The following is a 14,569-nucleotide window of genomic DNA, read 5'->3' as shown; positions in this document are numbered from 1 at the left end:
ACATGGTTGTAGAAGGATAACGTGTTCAGCTATTTATAGAGTTCCTTTCTTTTTGGGTCACGTGTTGAACATACAATGTGTACAGGGGAGGAGACATTGGGACATTTGGGTACAATGGATGCAAAGTTTCAAAATTGATTTTGCATCTGATGAGACTTAAGAAATTGTAAATGAGGCACACAGTTTTACAGCTGATAATATATGGTACCAGCACATCAAGAGCGTGGGAAGGGAGAGAGTAACTGAGTCATGTTACATTTGCTCCCTCATTACCCATGCCTCTGGTGTTCCTAGATTTATTTATTCCTGATGAGGTAGAAATGGCAGATGCACGTTGTCTGGTGCAGTTTCAGGGACAATCTGTAGCAGCTTCTGTCCTTCTGATCGATGACGATGAAGAATGTTCAAATTCAACTGGGGAAGATCGTAAAAATGTTTGTTGTACGCAAAGAGTGCAGCTTCACCTACTCGCAAGCAAACGAGAGCAAGGGGTAATGAGTTGCAAGGCTGGAGGGATGGTGGGACTCTCTAAAGAAGGGGTGGCGAAAACTAATTTGGCATATGGAAAGGTTTAGAGAAAATATGTGAATATCTTGACATGGCTGAGCCTGAAAAACCTGTTACAATCTGTTTATTTGCACTTTTTTTCTTTCTTTTAAGGGTGATGGCATAGTACCTGTGGGCATAAATCAAAACTGTGGCACAACTCTACGTATTCCTGATTTGGCTGGAAGTACGGTTGCAATTCTCAATTTGTTCTGGTCATGTGGGCCCTTTTTGTACAAACAATTGCCTCCAGCCTGGAGAGGTGTATGCAGAATCACTACTTTGCACATGCCCATCCTCATGGTTCCGCGGAGCCACCTGACACTGTCTGAATCCACATTCGTGCCCCCTTTGTCCCGCTGCATCCCTTGTGTCATCAGACATGGACAATCTACAAACTTTGCAGGACACTGGAGAAACGGACTTTTTGAGGAGATAAAAAAAAAATCTAACTATGTGCCAGCAGCATCTTCTGAGGCTATAAGGAACATTCCTGATCGTTTGTTTAGCCGTACTGAAACTTTTTTCTCCTCTCTATTGGGCCCAGGTGTGCAATCCTCTGTCAATGCAAAATGGCTTTAGATAACCTGTTACGAGTTGCAATTATTTGTGAATTCCTCTGTGTTAGCGTTCAGTGCTATTGAAGAAGAACTTGGGGCTTTGCATCGTGTAGCCCTGCAGAATCGTTATATCCTGGACCTCCTAACAGCTATAGAGGGTGGGGTATGCCATAAATTGGCCAAGACTTGCTGCACGTATGTGCCTCCTAATGACTCGGATAACGGAAATTTGGCTCAACAATTACTGAACTTCAAACTCTGAAGGGGACAATGGAGAGGGAGGCGGGAATTACTGACAATACTTTTGTGGACTCTCATTTCTTTTGGATGCCGTCATGGATTAACATAATCTTTAAAGTACTTTCAACCGTTTTGATTTTTTCTATAGCAGTTTTTTGTTCTCGTCGGTTAGGTCTTCGCTGCTGCTCGACTGAGATGCCTAGGAGCATTGCCATGTTTCTTGTAACCCTGTCTAAGGCTAGGTATAGGACCAATTCTCTTCACATGGGCACTCAAAACTGATTTTGGAACAATTGAACAGTGGGGGGGTTTGCGTCCTTCCACAGGTTGGAATGAATGTGTAAACAATAGGTAGATTGCAGAACTAGTGAGGAGTCAAATTGGTGTCAACTAGAGGAGGATTATGGAAAATAACGGATGCAAAGATTTGTTCCATAAAAAAAGGTTTGTTAGTTAATGGATTAACTAAAGGGGGAGGTTGGCAAATTGGAAAAGTTTGAACTTCGCGTGCCATACCACTAATGCGGGAAGGGGTTTGGGGAGGGTTGGCACATGTCACCATCGTAATTTGTCACACACACATTGCTACAAATATTACAATATTTATGGTAAATGGGATAAGTTTTACATTTAGATTAATTTGTGTTATGTTATTTTGTGTAGAGGTGATACATTTGTAGATTTGCATGCACGCAGAAACATAATGAAACATTGTCAGACAGAGGGCCCCTCCACACTCAGGTAAAGCATGTGATCAATAAGTGCACATGGAGTTTAGCTGTCTGAACGGCACTCATGATACGAGATCATAATAGGTATAAAATGTACACAATGTTATACATGTATGGGAAGTGTTTTTCTAAAATTTAGTAAAATATATGAAATATATGAGGTGGGATTGCTCTGTATTATGGATCTCCGCATTGTGAATCAAAAGGGTGTTTTTGCCATCAAGGCAAAGGTTTGCAAAGGCTTTTTCAGCAGTTGGGGGAACAGGATTTTCAAGTTGATCAATGGGGTAGCTGCAGTCAGTTTACAGATGGCTAAAGTGCAAGGGAAGATATGATCTCTGGTGAACTGGAGAGCTCATTTGTTGTAAGAGATGGACATCTTGTGAATTGCTGAATTCATGGGGTTGTTTGAAGCAGGTGGCTTCTCCTGGTGCACTTGCACAGACGAGTAGTAATACATTTTAGGAGAAGGGTTGTGTTGTCAGAGAGTGGGAGGAACTCATGTAAATAGAAAAAGGTCAGCCATGTATAAGTCATAAAAATCAGACACCGGACAGATCTGGGCGATGCGATTAGCAAACATGAATAGGTCAAAAGGGAATCTATGTGTTATTCTCTCGTCCTTGTGCGCTTAGGTATTTTCGGGGTAGGTCTGTGTGCGTCATTGATAGCAATTCTGTTGTAACTAAGAGGCAAGGCTGTCACCAAACATGAAGGAGCTTTTCGGAAGGGGTGTGTTGAAAATGTAAACCTTGTAATTATATGTTTTTAGGGGATTGTGTTATAATGACTGTGTCCAATGAATTGTGTGGGTTTTAGTTTTCTCTGTACAGGACAACCAATCATGTTGGAGGTGGGGTAAAACGCTATCTGGGGGGGGGGGGGGGAGAGTATATTAACTGTTTAAAATTGTATATAATGTGTGTTCTTTGTATGGTTCAGAGAGACCAGGGTTAGTTTGCTCTAAGATGACATCTAAGCCACCTCCCGTCCGTTATACAATAAACTTGCTTTATAGACAAAAAGGCACACTCACTAATTTTAGAGTTGGGCCTAGTTTGGGTAAAGGGGCGGGGCTAAAGGTCTACATCTACGAGGCTTAGTCTTCATTTACGCATCCAGAAATTGCTGTTAAAAAAAAAATTTAAAAGAAAAGAAAATACTCAGTGGAAGTATGGGATGGGGTTCTATGCCATTATATTCCTAGTCACCCCAGATATCAGGCTAGTTTGAATGGTACTAGATTTGAAGAACCTCAACCAGTATATGGTCATATACCAGTTCGATAATGCAGCCTGTACAGAAGATAATCCATTTGGTCAAGACAGAGGCCTTCCTGGCTGACAGCAACATCCAGGATGTCTACTACCACACTGCAGTTCTAGGATCCCATCGGAATGTCCAGAGTTTTTCATTTTTTTATTTTAGGGGCCATGGAAGGCAGAAACAAACGCTGATAATCTGGCATTTGCATATTCCCTCAGATTCTCCAATTCCACACAATATTGAGGAAAAACAAGAGATAACCGGTCAGAACGGATTCTACAGGGTTGGATCCTATTGCAGGGGTCAAAATTGGAATTCATGAGCAGGAGCTAAAAGTAGCTCTTTATTGTCAGAAATTTCCTCCAGGAGCTATTACATTCCAGTCTCACGAATGAAGTGCCTGGAAGGTCGGGGAACTTACTTATGGTTAGGTGGCAGGGCTCGCAAAATCTACTAGTCCACCTGCATTGGCAAATGGTTTTAATGAAGGGCGAACACCATTTACAGGATACTCTGCTGGCGAGTATGGGGATATTAGAAATATATTTTGCATTTACTGCAAACACACTTTGTTTGCAGTAACTGGCAAATGAACGCTGCTTTGCATGCTTGACAGCATGGCACCAAATATGAAGTATGCTTATGGTGACATGCACCATTTTACAAAAAGCACTGGTAATTATTTTGTCACCAGTCACCTTAGGGCGAGTGGATTTCTCTTAGGTCGAGCATGTAAACTAAGGAACTCACTCTATAGGTCTAATGGGATATTTAATAATTTACAAGGCCTGGGTGGTACCTACTGCCACTGGTATGACCGCGAAGTAGTGTGTGGATGAACGCCCATTGTAAGATTGTAGTCTGTGTTGAAATGGATAGAAAGGAGTGGTAAAATGTGTGCATGTGCATTTATTACCAAATTGAAGGTAGGTAGAGAATGGCTAGGTCTAACACAGCAGCCCATATGGCAAAGGTCAGAACAATGTGAACAGCTGGACCGAATTTTGCACGGCACTCTTCTGTATTCTATGGGTCATAGTGCTCGGGGTTGAGTGCTCGGGGTTGAGGGTTTACTATATTTAGGGCAAGGTATCTGTCAAATAGCATATGCATCAACAGGTGAGCGGCTGTGTGAACAGCTGGACCGAATTCTTTGTGGGACCCAGCTGCACTCTGTGCGATGCAGCAGACGAGGGTCTGGAGAAGAAGGTCTGAAGCATACTAGGTTTAGTCATGCAGTACGTATTGGAGAGGCATGGGTAGGAGTGCTATGTTCCACCTAATTGACTCCTCTGGTGCGCCCAATTCCCCACGAGGGAGGCTGGGTGATACTTAGCGCTCGAGTTGATCATGATATCCAGACTAAGTGTGCGAGGGTGCTGAGGGAACAGCCAGGTTTTGAGTGCCTTCCTGAAGGTGAGGCGGTCCTCTATGCGGTGAATAGTTAATGGGAGGGGGATCCAGATGGCGAGCGCTTGTACTGAGAAGGAGGAACCCCCCCCCCCCTCCCACACCCTCATAAGGGTTGATTGTGTCACTAGGATGACCAGCAGAGGAGCTGAGCCTGATGAGGTTTCCGTTAGGCCTGTAGCATGTAAAATGTATGCTGCAGCAGGGATCGAAATTAAGATTGGATAAACAGGAGCTCAAAGCAGCTTTTGGGTATCCAGCATTAACCAGTGACCACGAGCTGCCACTGGGGAACAGGAAGATAGTACATAGCCTTCCAAAAATCTAAATTCCATACAAATTACAAACCATTTAATTTTGGCCATTATTTACGACCGCGTATGCTTAAAATGTCATATAGAGGTGTCCTAATGTTTATAGATTCCCAAATGCAGAATTAAAATCACATAGATGTGTTTGACATCAGTTTGCCAGGGGAGCCAAAAGTAGTTCCTGGTACCTATGGATTTAAAGATAACCAGGTAGGCTACAAGCAGGAGCCAAATAGCACCCAGCACCCGTCAATTTCAAACCCTGGTGCAGGTATTCCAGTCCTTTGTTGTAAAAGGGTCCGTTTGGTCCAGACTGCCATGCACCCAAAAATGTACGTCTAGAACCAGTACTGCATGTTAGTGCTCACTGTTTTGGTTGAATTCTCGGTCTCTGGCCATACTGCTTACAGGTCATCACTTTAGATATTCTCTTTAAATTGCTTTCCCTTTCAATTCTTTATATATCAATTTTTTGTCAGTTTGTCAATCTTGCCACTACCTCTCATTTAGTCATTACGCATCTTCACCACATCAGAACATCACGACATCCGTTACTGCATTAATCTCCATTACTGTCTCTTTACAGCAACATTTTAATCTCTGCTGACAGCTCTTTTTCTGTGATGTGACGTTGACCGCTCTCTACTGCAGAATGAGGCACTAATAGAGAAGCAACTATGTATTTGCGATCAGTACATAAGAACGTTAATTCTTTACATGTCCTCAAGAAATTTACTAATGTACCTTTTTATGAATATTCACAGACCGCGTTAATGCCGGATAGAACTATTTGTGTTGCACCATTTGGCCAGGGGAGCCATGAGGAGCTCCTGGTAGCTGTTGGTGTTAAGCTAGCCAGGCTCATTTAGGCCATATCCAGGAGTTAAATAGCTACAAGCAATTTTGATCTCCGTTATTATCACTTGTTTCCCCACGTAGTGGATCTGGCAGGGGACCCAGTGTAGAATCTGCCAAAGTATCTGTGTCCTCTCCGATCGTCTCTCAGGAGGCGATAACGGCAGCGACTAGGACTCGCCGAGATAACCTGCGTCTCTCCAAATGTTTTGGACTACAACACGCATGATCCCTCTCCATCGATTTATGCTGGCTAGAGCAATTGAGAGTTGTAGTACAAAACAACATCTGGAGAGCCAAAAGGATGCATACCCCTGCCCGAGACCATTGTTTTTCAGCCTGCCATGCCTTTACAGCAGGGGAAAGACAGTATGCATGTTAAGCTTGATCTAACCACAAAAGGGAAATGGCAGTGGTGCTGTGTCGGCAGCACCGGAAACAGACCTCTGGGACGGAGAAGCAGAGACTTGCCTTCGGAGGAGAGTAGCTCTTCTGGTTCCACAGAGGACCAGGGCACAGCAGGTGGCAGGCGGCAGCATCAGTTGGGAGCTGCAAGAAGCTGGTGGCCAGGTGCGTCTCAACTGCAGAGACGGCACAGCATCAGCATTGAACAAACTCAGAAATGAAGAGGCTGCTGGACTTTGAGGCCAAGAATGGCTCCAGCTGTTCCCATGCAGCAGTTGGAGATATCAAGCCAATATGGAGATTCCAGGAATCACCTCCTTGGTTCTAGAGTATCCGCAAGTCCTAATCCAGGGGCTCCAAGAGAAGGTAAATCCTTTTGGTTCTGCACTACGATCCCAGGAATTTAGTTGGCATCTACAGGGATCCTTCACTTTCAGTGAACAGGGTCCTGGTTCCAGTGCAGCCAGCAATGAGGCCTTGATCCAACACCCTGGGGATGATTACAGGACAGCTTGCTCCTTGGAAACCTTCTGCTTTCACCTTCCTGGCAGAGGGCTTTGGGAGACTGTATCCCCCAACAGGGGTCCAGGTGAATTATTATTGTGGTTCTTAATACACATCATTCATGTCACAGCTGCAGACTGGCTCAAAGAGCAGACACTAGTGGGATGTCAAACTGCTGTGGCTGTATAATTGTACACGCTCAGCAGTCACCATGCCACCACTAGGCATGGCTTAAAAGTATGGATGTACATGCCACCAGACTGACTAAGACATACAAGTATTATAATTTAGCTCGGATGTGCAGAAGATTAAAAAGTAGCAGTCATCAGGGATTTGATGTATGCAACAATGGGTTATCCTCCCACATGGCTTTAATTACTTTTTATTGTTCAGAAAATGTTGAATTCAATTCATATAGTCTGATAGCTTTAAACAAATTAGCTCTTTCACCCAATCTCTGAAGTGTTTTGGATTGGCAGGGTCAGTCTGCAATCATACACAAAAGCATTTTGTTTCTGTCTAAACAGCTTTCTTGAATTGGCTGTCCATCGCAATTTCATTTTTCCACTTTGTTTTATATAAAGATACAGTGCCATCAATGTACAAACTAACATGATCCTTGAAACATACATACATAAAGACAAGCAGGTATTTAGCGCAATACAAAAAGTAACGTATAAAGGGCAGAGACCATTACTGTGAGTTGAAGATGGTCTACTTCAAACATTTTAACATTTGAAAGCAAAGATTTTTGCCAGAGGGCGCGCACGTGTGCGTGTGTGCCCCCTAATTCAAAACCTAACATAAAATAGAAGCACAAGATGACCAATCCATGGAGCCCCAGGAAGCCGTGCATCACAAGACGCAGATGGACCATTGGATATTCAGGGCCCCAGAGCACACTCCCTAGCCTCCATGTGGGCCGCAGAAGAACAGAATCCTGCCCTTCGTGACGACCAGCGACTTCAGCAGCACCCATCAGTCTGCATTTTGACATTGGCAAGAAAAAGCAATTAAGCAGAATGCCCGCCCTATGACCCAGGGCTGACAGAGCACAGTTACTCTAACCATACAGAACTTTAATGCAACCAGCGGCCATCCAGGAGGAGGACACACAAACTGGTCCCCGAAATGTCTGCCACCACCTGGAGTCCAGAACACCCCCAAGAGAAACACTTTTCTGAGGCCCAGAAGAAGGCACATCTATGAAGAGCCAAAACACCATTGGACCTAGCACCTCCTTTGCTGAGAAGTCCACTACACACTGAGGGCGCACACCGCGCAGGCGTAGACATATGGATTGGTCATCTCTTGCTTCCATTTTATGTTAGGTTTTGAATTAGAACACACGCACAGGGCCCTGTGTCACACAATCAGAGTCAGAGCAAAACCAAGTAGCTCTGGCAAAAATCTTCGAAGTAGACCATCTTCAACTGGTTATAAATGCCATTTCATACCGGATCAACAATGATGGTCTCTGTACTTTATACGTTACTTTTTGTATTGTACTAAATACCCGTGTGTCTATATGTTAGTATGTATCAAGGATCATGTTAGTTTGTACATTGTTTTAGTGCAAACAAAGTGAAAAAATGAAATAATGATAAAAGCTGACAACCAATTCAATAAAGCTGAATAGACAAACCAAATACTTTCGTGTATGTTTGCAGACTGACCCTACAAATCCAAAACACTTCAGAGAGTGGGTGACAAGAACTAATGTGACAAGAGCTAATTTGTTTAAAGCTTTCAGACTATATGAATTGAATTCGACATTTTTTGTACAATAAAAAGTTATTAAAGCCATGTTGTAGGATAACCCCTTGTTGCCTGTACCGTGAGCCCATAATCCTTCCACTAATAGGGTAGTCCCTCCCGTTACCTCCCATCAGGGATTTGATGAGCAATGGCTAAACATAACACAATAAAAAGTGCCCGTGTGTCAGGAATCACCCTGTAAGCCGTCGATACTATACATCTGTGGATACGACAGTCTAGCAATCTTGCTTTCGACAGGAGATAAAAACTGTACAATGTTGTCCATTCTGTAGGATCCATTATCCTTGTAAATGTTGTGTTGGTGTATGTCTGCCCTCCAGCCCCCAACAAATAGACACTTTGTCACACAGTTATGTTTGTTTGGACTGAGTTGGCCGGAGGAAGTTCCTGGTAGCTGTTGGGGTCAAGCTAGCTAGGTTCTTCTAGGCTACAAGCGGGAGCAAAATAGCACCCCGCGATTTTACTCCTTGTATACCATATATAAATCCCCTACGTCTGCGATTCAATTAGACTCAACTGTATTTTTTAGCGAAAGGTCTCCTATTAAATATGCTCCACTTGGGCATAGTTCGTGTTGGGCTGCCATCACAGTCCACAAATAGATTCAGGTTTCAGTAATACAGTAGCACTACCAAACAGGAGTAAATATTTCGAGTTGCAAGCTACTAGCCAGGTATAAAAAGTCACTTGCCCACACAAAGCACACCATTTCTTACTCGCCAAAAGACAAATTGCTCACCATTGGCTAAGTGCAATTGTCAATCCATATATTCTGCATTGGGCAGACGCCGTTCAGCAAGCACCCAGTTATCATGGACCTGCTTCGTCATTTTCTGGTGCAAGTTGAGGAGCCCGCACAATTACAAATCCCAAAAGCTATATTCAGCATTTAACAAAATTGCAATACTTTACTACACCCTGTGTTATTGCAATAGTAGACAGCAATAAAACAAATTTGAACAGATGTGGGTTTTATCACTTTGATGCACGTCATCCATCTCCCCGTTGGCATGCATCATTATACCCAAGACAAACATATCTCCAGTTTAGCGGCCCCAGTTGAAACTAATACACTTCAGACATTGAAAAGCAGAGCCTGCATACTTCTGGTCTATATCATATGAGTTTGCTCGAAATCGCTGCCTACATTGCCACCACTGGTCCCATAGTGTGAACACTTCATGGCAGATTACTAAGGTTTCTAAGCACAGTAGTAATTGCTTTTGAACCCAAATGTAAATGTCCTAAAACGTTATTCTAGTATGCAACAAAGAATTACTCTAGCACAACCCAAACTTTCACGATGAATTCCACAAGACATGGGCACAAAAAGGTAAAACCACAAACAGGCTAAAATGATGGCCTTCGAGAACAATGCATCTGGTCCTACTGCATGGGAGTAAAGTCTGTGTTCCAGCATTAAAAAAAGTAGTAAAGAGACTGGGCAATCTATACTAATGGAAACCCGGAACCTCCAGTTCCGTTACCAGGTACTATATTATGTCTGCTGCTCGAAGGCTAGGAGCGCCTCTTTGAATTGGGGTGCCAGAATAGAAAAAAAAGAGAGACCCAAAGACCCTGCACTACAGGACCAAATAAACAAACCCTACAAAAGTTAGCCAGAATACTACAACGGCACGGTGGCTGCCCCCTGCCATTGAAAATGTGGGAAACCATATACAAGAACGGGTATTAATTAGTCTTCCATTCGGGAACCATTCCGGGGACGCAGCACAAGTACAAAGCGACAGAAAACATACTCACATTTGTAGCATACTACTTGGTGGCCAAAGACACAAATCACAGGCAAACCAAATATGGACCAAAGTGAATGACAGATCAAGCCAGAAACCCAGAATCTACCACCAGTGTGACCTCGCCAAAACGGACCCATACAAGTACAACCACACGGGAGTAGGTATTACGCCTCCACTTTTAGTGAGGGAGACCTGTAGCGGAACAGATCTGCCTCATTCATGGGTGGCGGGGGGCGGGGGGGGGGCAGAGGGAGCAAAGTATGTGTCCAATTGGGTGATCCAAGCAGTGATACCAACACGCGCAGAGGCACACAGCTATAGCGGCCCAATTAGAAACTCGGAGCAAATCCGATGTGTGCATAGGTAACAAGCTTTTGGCCACTCTTTAATGGAAAGACACAGCAGAAAGGGACAGGGTTGATCCCACAAAGGCTCTTGATCAATTCCAGGACAAAACCTTGGATCCCGCCACGTTAAAAAAAAACACAGCAATCGCTCTCCTAAACATCAGGTTGCTGAACAAACACCCTACAGACATATTACGATTACGTGCTGTAGATGAACAAGGAATACATATTCAACGTGCCTTTCCAGAGGTTGCAAAAGGGCCCCTCTTAACAATAAAACAAAGAGGTGAGAACGTCTAAGTTAACAGCTGCTAAAAGAAATGCATATAAAATGCACTACAAGAGCTGGAGCGCATACACTCACCTTATGCTGCCTGGAAACTGGACATGCGCGTTTCGTAAAGGGTAGTGTCTAGTTCCCGACCGAGGAACGGACCAAGCAAGGCCCACCTCCACTTCATCACGTGGGCTTTTCTGCATCACGTGGGATTCAACTTCCACTTCATCACGTGGGTTGCTCTGCATTGCGTGGGTTTACTTTGAACGTTCACTTCGTCATCTTTTTCGCACGAGCGGGAGTGCAATGCGTTGCGTAGTTATTCTTCGGTTGCAAAGCACATTTCAGATAGCTGATTGTTATTTGGTTTCTGCTACGTCTTAAAGTTATCTCATGTTGATTGTTGCTTTAATAGAGCGTCAATCTTACGAAGGTGTATTTCTGTGTATTTTGATGGTTTGTAATGTGCATTGGGTGAGATTTATTTAAAGTGCAGGCGGATTCAGTTTAGTTTTTTCGTTATTTCATTGTATTTTGGGGCTACGTAATGTGCATCACAGGGGTGAGACAATGTTGGAGAGGGGTATTCTGTGTATTTTGGTGGTTTGTAATGTGCATCGGGTGAGATTTACTTGAAGTGCAGGTGGATTCAGTTCGTTTTGGGGTTTTCTCAGGCAGACGTGCGATTTGGAGGTGGTGTTTTACAGAGTGGGGCTGGGCACAACACGTTCCTCCCTTCTCAATGGGACTACCACTGTACGAGCGGATAGTACACCGAACAGTTAGTTATCTTCCCCGCTGGAGGGGTTTGGAGGATTTGTGTGGCCCCGCGGGCTGAGGCATAGCTGTGGAGCGAAATGAAGTAGGCACACACACATGGCTCGTGTTCTGGCCAGAACTGCCTCCTCGTGGCGGGGCTTTTATTCAACACGCTGTCATCAACACGCTGTAAGGCGTACACAACATTCCTCCTTTTCCCCAACAAATTAAACCACAACTCACCAAATGCAGAACTTGTTCCATGTGCAAATACACCATGCAAACCAAATGTGGTAAATTCAAAAGCTGTCCACAATTCAAAATCATGGAACACAAACTGTAAAACTAAATATGTAATCTATGCACTTGTTTGTGTGTGACAAAATGTACATAGGGAGTACCATCCGAGAAGTACGCACTCGGATAAGAGAACACCTCAACAGTATCCACTCCCAGGATACAAAGCTACCATTAGCCAACCATTGGCAAAAAAAACACCAGATGGAAGATAAGTCAGATTCGATACATTGGACTCAAAACGGTCAAGATGGGAGCAAGAGGAGGCAACAGAGTACAAAGACTTCGTGAAGAAGAAGCAAGACTCATCTGCTACTTCAGATGTGTCGAGAATGACATAAACACGGATCATAATTTCAATGTTTTTCTGTAAAAATTATTTTCCCTGTTGACCCATGTCAGCTCCAACAATGATCAAGAATTCAATGTGTTTTTGTGCTACACTCTGTTTGACAACGGCCCACAGCCCCCCCCCCACATCCACAATCTCAAGGGATGCTTTGGGCGACTATACACCTATCCAGGTCCTCCATCTACCTCCCGTCCAGTCGTGATCGGTGCATCAGGCACCCAACCAACCCACGCCAGAGGCTCGCCAGCTTCACCCACCCAGGGACCATCATCCCCACTATAACCCCGCAGCGGACCCTTATCCCAGCCACCGCAGGTTACCAGACTCCACCACCCGCATCCACTCCATGGGATGCCACGAGCACAAGCCCACCCTTCCAGGCCCTCCTGGCACAGTTGACAAGCTTTCACCTGCAACAGGCACCTTTCCATCCATGATTAGGCCATCCAGGTCATACAGCCCCCCTTCCAGTGGACACCACCCCAAATCCAGTCCACCCTTGCCATCGCTCAGCCCACTGGGCACCTCTGTGTACTTCCCCAGCCACATCCACAAGGCACTTCTTAATTCCTTCTCATTATTAATCTATGGTAATTGACCACCAACTCCAAGAGCCAGCCTTCTCCGGACCACACATGCGCAGGCAACTTTCCTACCCCCGAGGCACATGCGCAGAGGGACACACCACTACACGCATGAGCATGCGCATTATATAGATGCCTTCACTACTCTCCGCGCACATGCGCAGTTTAGTCACTCTGACTCAGCAGCACACCTGCGCAATTATAAACAATAGTGCCAGGTCCACCCAGCAGTATGGACATCCTAGGACGCCCATCGCGGGCACAACAAGTAAGTTTCCAATTAGGCGCTATACACCAACGGACCCCACATCACTCCTGGGCCAGCCCCACCACGCACAGCATCCCACCGCACGTTGCCCGTTACTTTCCTCAAGCTGCCGAACTTCAGGTGCACGCAGCTTTTTACGGAGGCCAGACCACGCTCCCTCCAGGACACGGGTCTGCCCCCACCATACATCCCAGCAGCCCCACTCGACCCAGCCACCGGCACCGGCCCACCATTGCCTCCCACAAACAGGCTCCCAGCCTCGCTCCATAGCTGCTCCCTCAATCCCCACACCCCCCCCAGTCGCTTCGCACAACTAGTGCTCCGGCACACCACTGCCCCCTCTCTCCCACCTTGATTCATCCCGGCCAGCTCTCCCAGCAGCCCCTCCGGGGACAACCACCAGGCACCTCTTCATCTTATTTCCCAACAGGGATGCCCAGCGCACCCTTACCATGCAGGCCCCCACCCGCACGTCACCATGCCCTAATCAGGGTCCATCCCCAACCTGCATTACCTGCCCCATCCCGCTCTCCTAGCAGCCCACCCATGGAACAGCGACCAGGCACCATACCTTTTTCCTCCTCTCCCACTCCACAACCTTCTCTCCCAACGGAAAAGCCCAGCAGCACCCCTACTCCATGCGGGCCCACACCCGCAATCCACCATGCCACAACCAGGGTCCATCACCCACCTGCATTATCTGTCCCCGCCAGTTCTCCCAGCACCCATGGGTCAGGCACCATGCACTTTTTCCTCCTCTCCCATCTGGGATGCCTAGCCTTGCCCCCCAGACCACACAGGAGCACTGCCCTTAACCAGGGCCCATCACCACCAGCCACTGTCACACCCTACAGTCTCACACGGATTCAACAGGATGCAACCACACATCTGAACTTTTTCTGTTCCAGGGCCCAACTGGAGCCACTGCAACCGCAGCGCAAGCACAAGACCTTTCATCAGGACCCCACAGGGGGCTAGAAGACAGTACCAATAGGTAAGAGGACATACCCATCCTAACCTAACACATACCTACAGGACCCCCAAAGACTTTTGACTTACCTGTGTCTCTCCTTCCTCCCTCCTCTTCTTCCCTCTGCCGCCACACCGGCTCCTATTGTATTGCTGTTTAATATTTTGATATGATGATTTTTTAAACTTCACTATCACCAAACACCACTCACCTTACATGTACGCTCATGATGTATGTCACAACAATTGTCACGAATTTCACAACACATGGTTTTGAATAATGAATCGGCCTTGATAAAGACCCTCGGGTTGAAACACGTGTCGGCTGACAACAAGGGGATGCAGAAACCCC

The 14,569-nt window shown here is 45.5% G+C and overlaps 1 protein-coding gene across 2 annotated transcripts in view; it reads right to left on the bottom strand.

The window, feature by feature from the left end:
* ACVR1 (activin A receptor type 1) overlaps window positions 1-11,187 on the bottom strand; it is a 903,677-nt gene extending 892,490 nt beyond the window's left edge. The window contains exon 1 of one of the 2 annotated variants that reach the window (XM_069616402.1): window positions 11,076-11,187. The gene's annotated coding sequence lies outside the window, so the exon portion shown is untranslated. The remainder of the gene's footprint in view (window positions 1-11,075) is intronic. The other variant, XM_069616400.1, reaches the window with a different exon arrangement.
* Window positions 11,188-14,569: the final 3,382 nt, after the last annotated feature.

This window comes from Ambystoma mexicanum, chromosome 9, assembly GCF_040938575.1.
Source record: "Ambystoma mexicanum isolate Mex_15411 chromosome 9, UKY_AmexF1_1, whole genome shotgun sequence".
In the NCBI taxonomy this organism is placed as follows: Eukaryota; Metazoa; Chordata; class Amphibia; order Caudata; family Ambystomatidae; genus Ambystoma; species Ambystoma mexicanum.
Note: the sequence above shows the minus strand (reverse complement) of the source record. Positions and strands in the feature narration are given on the sequence as shown.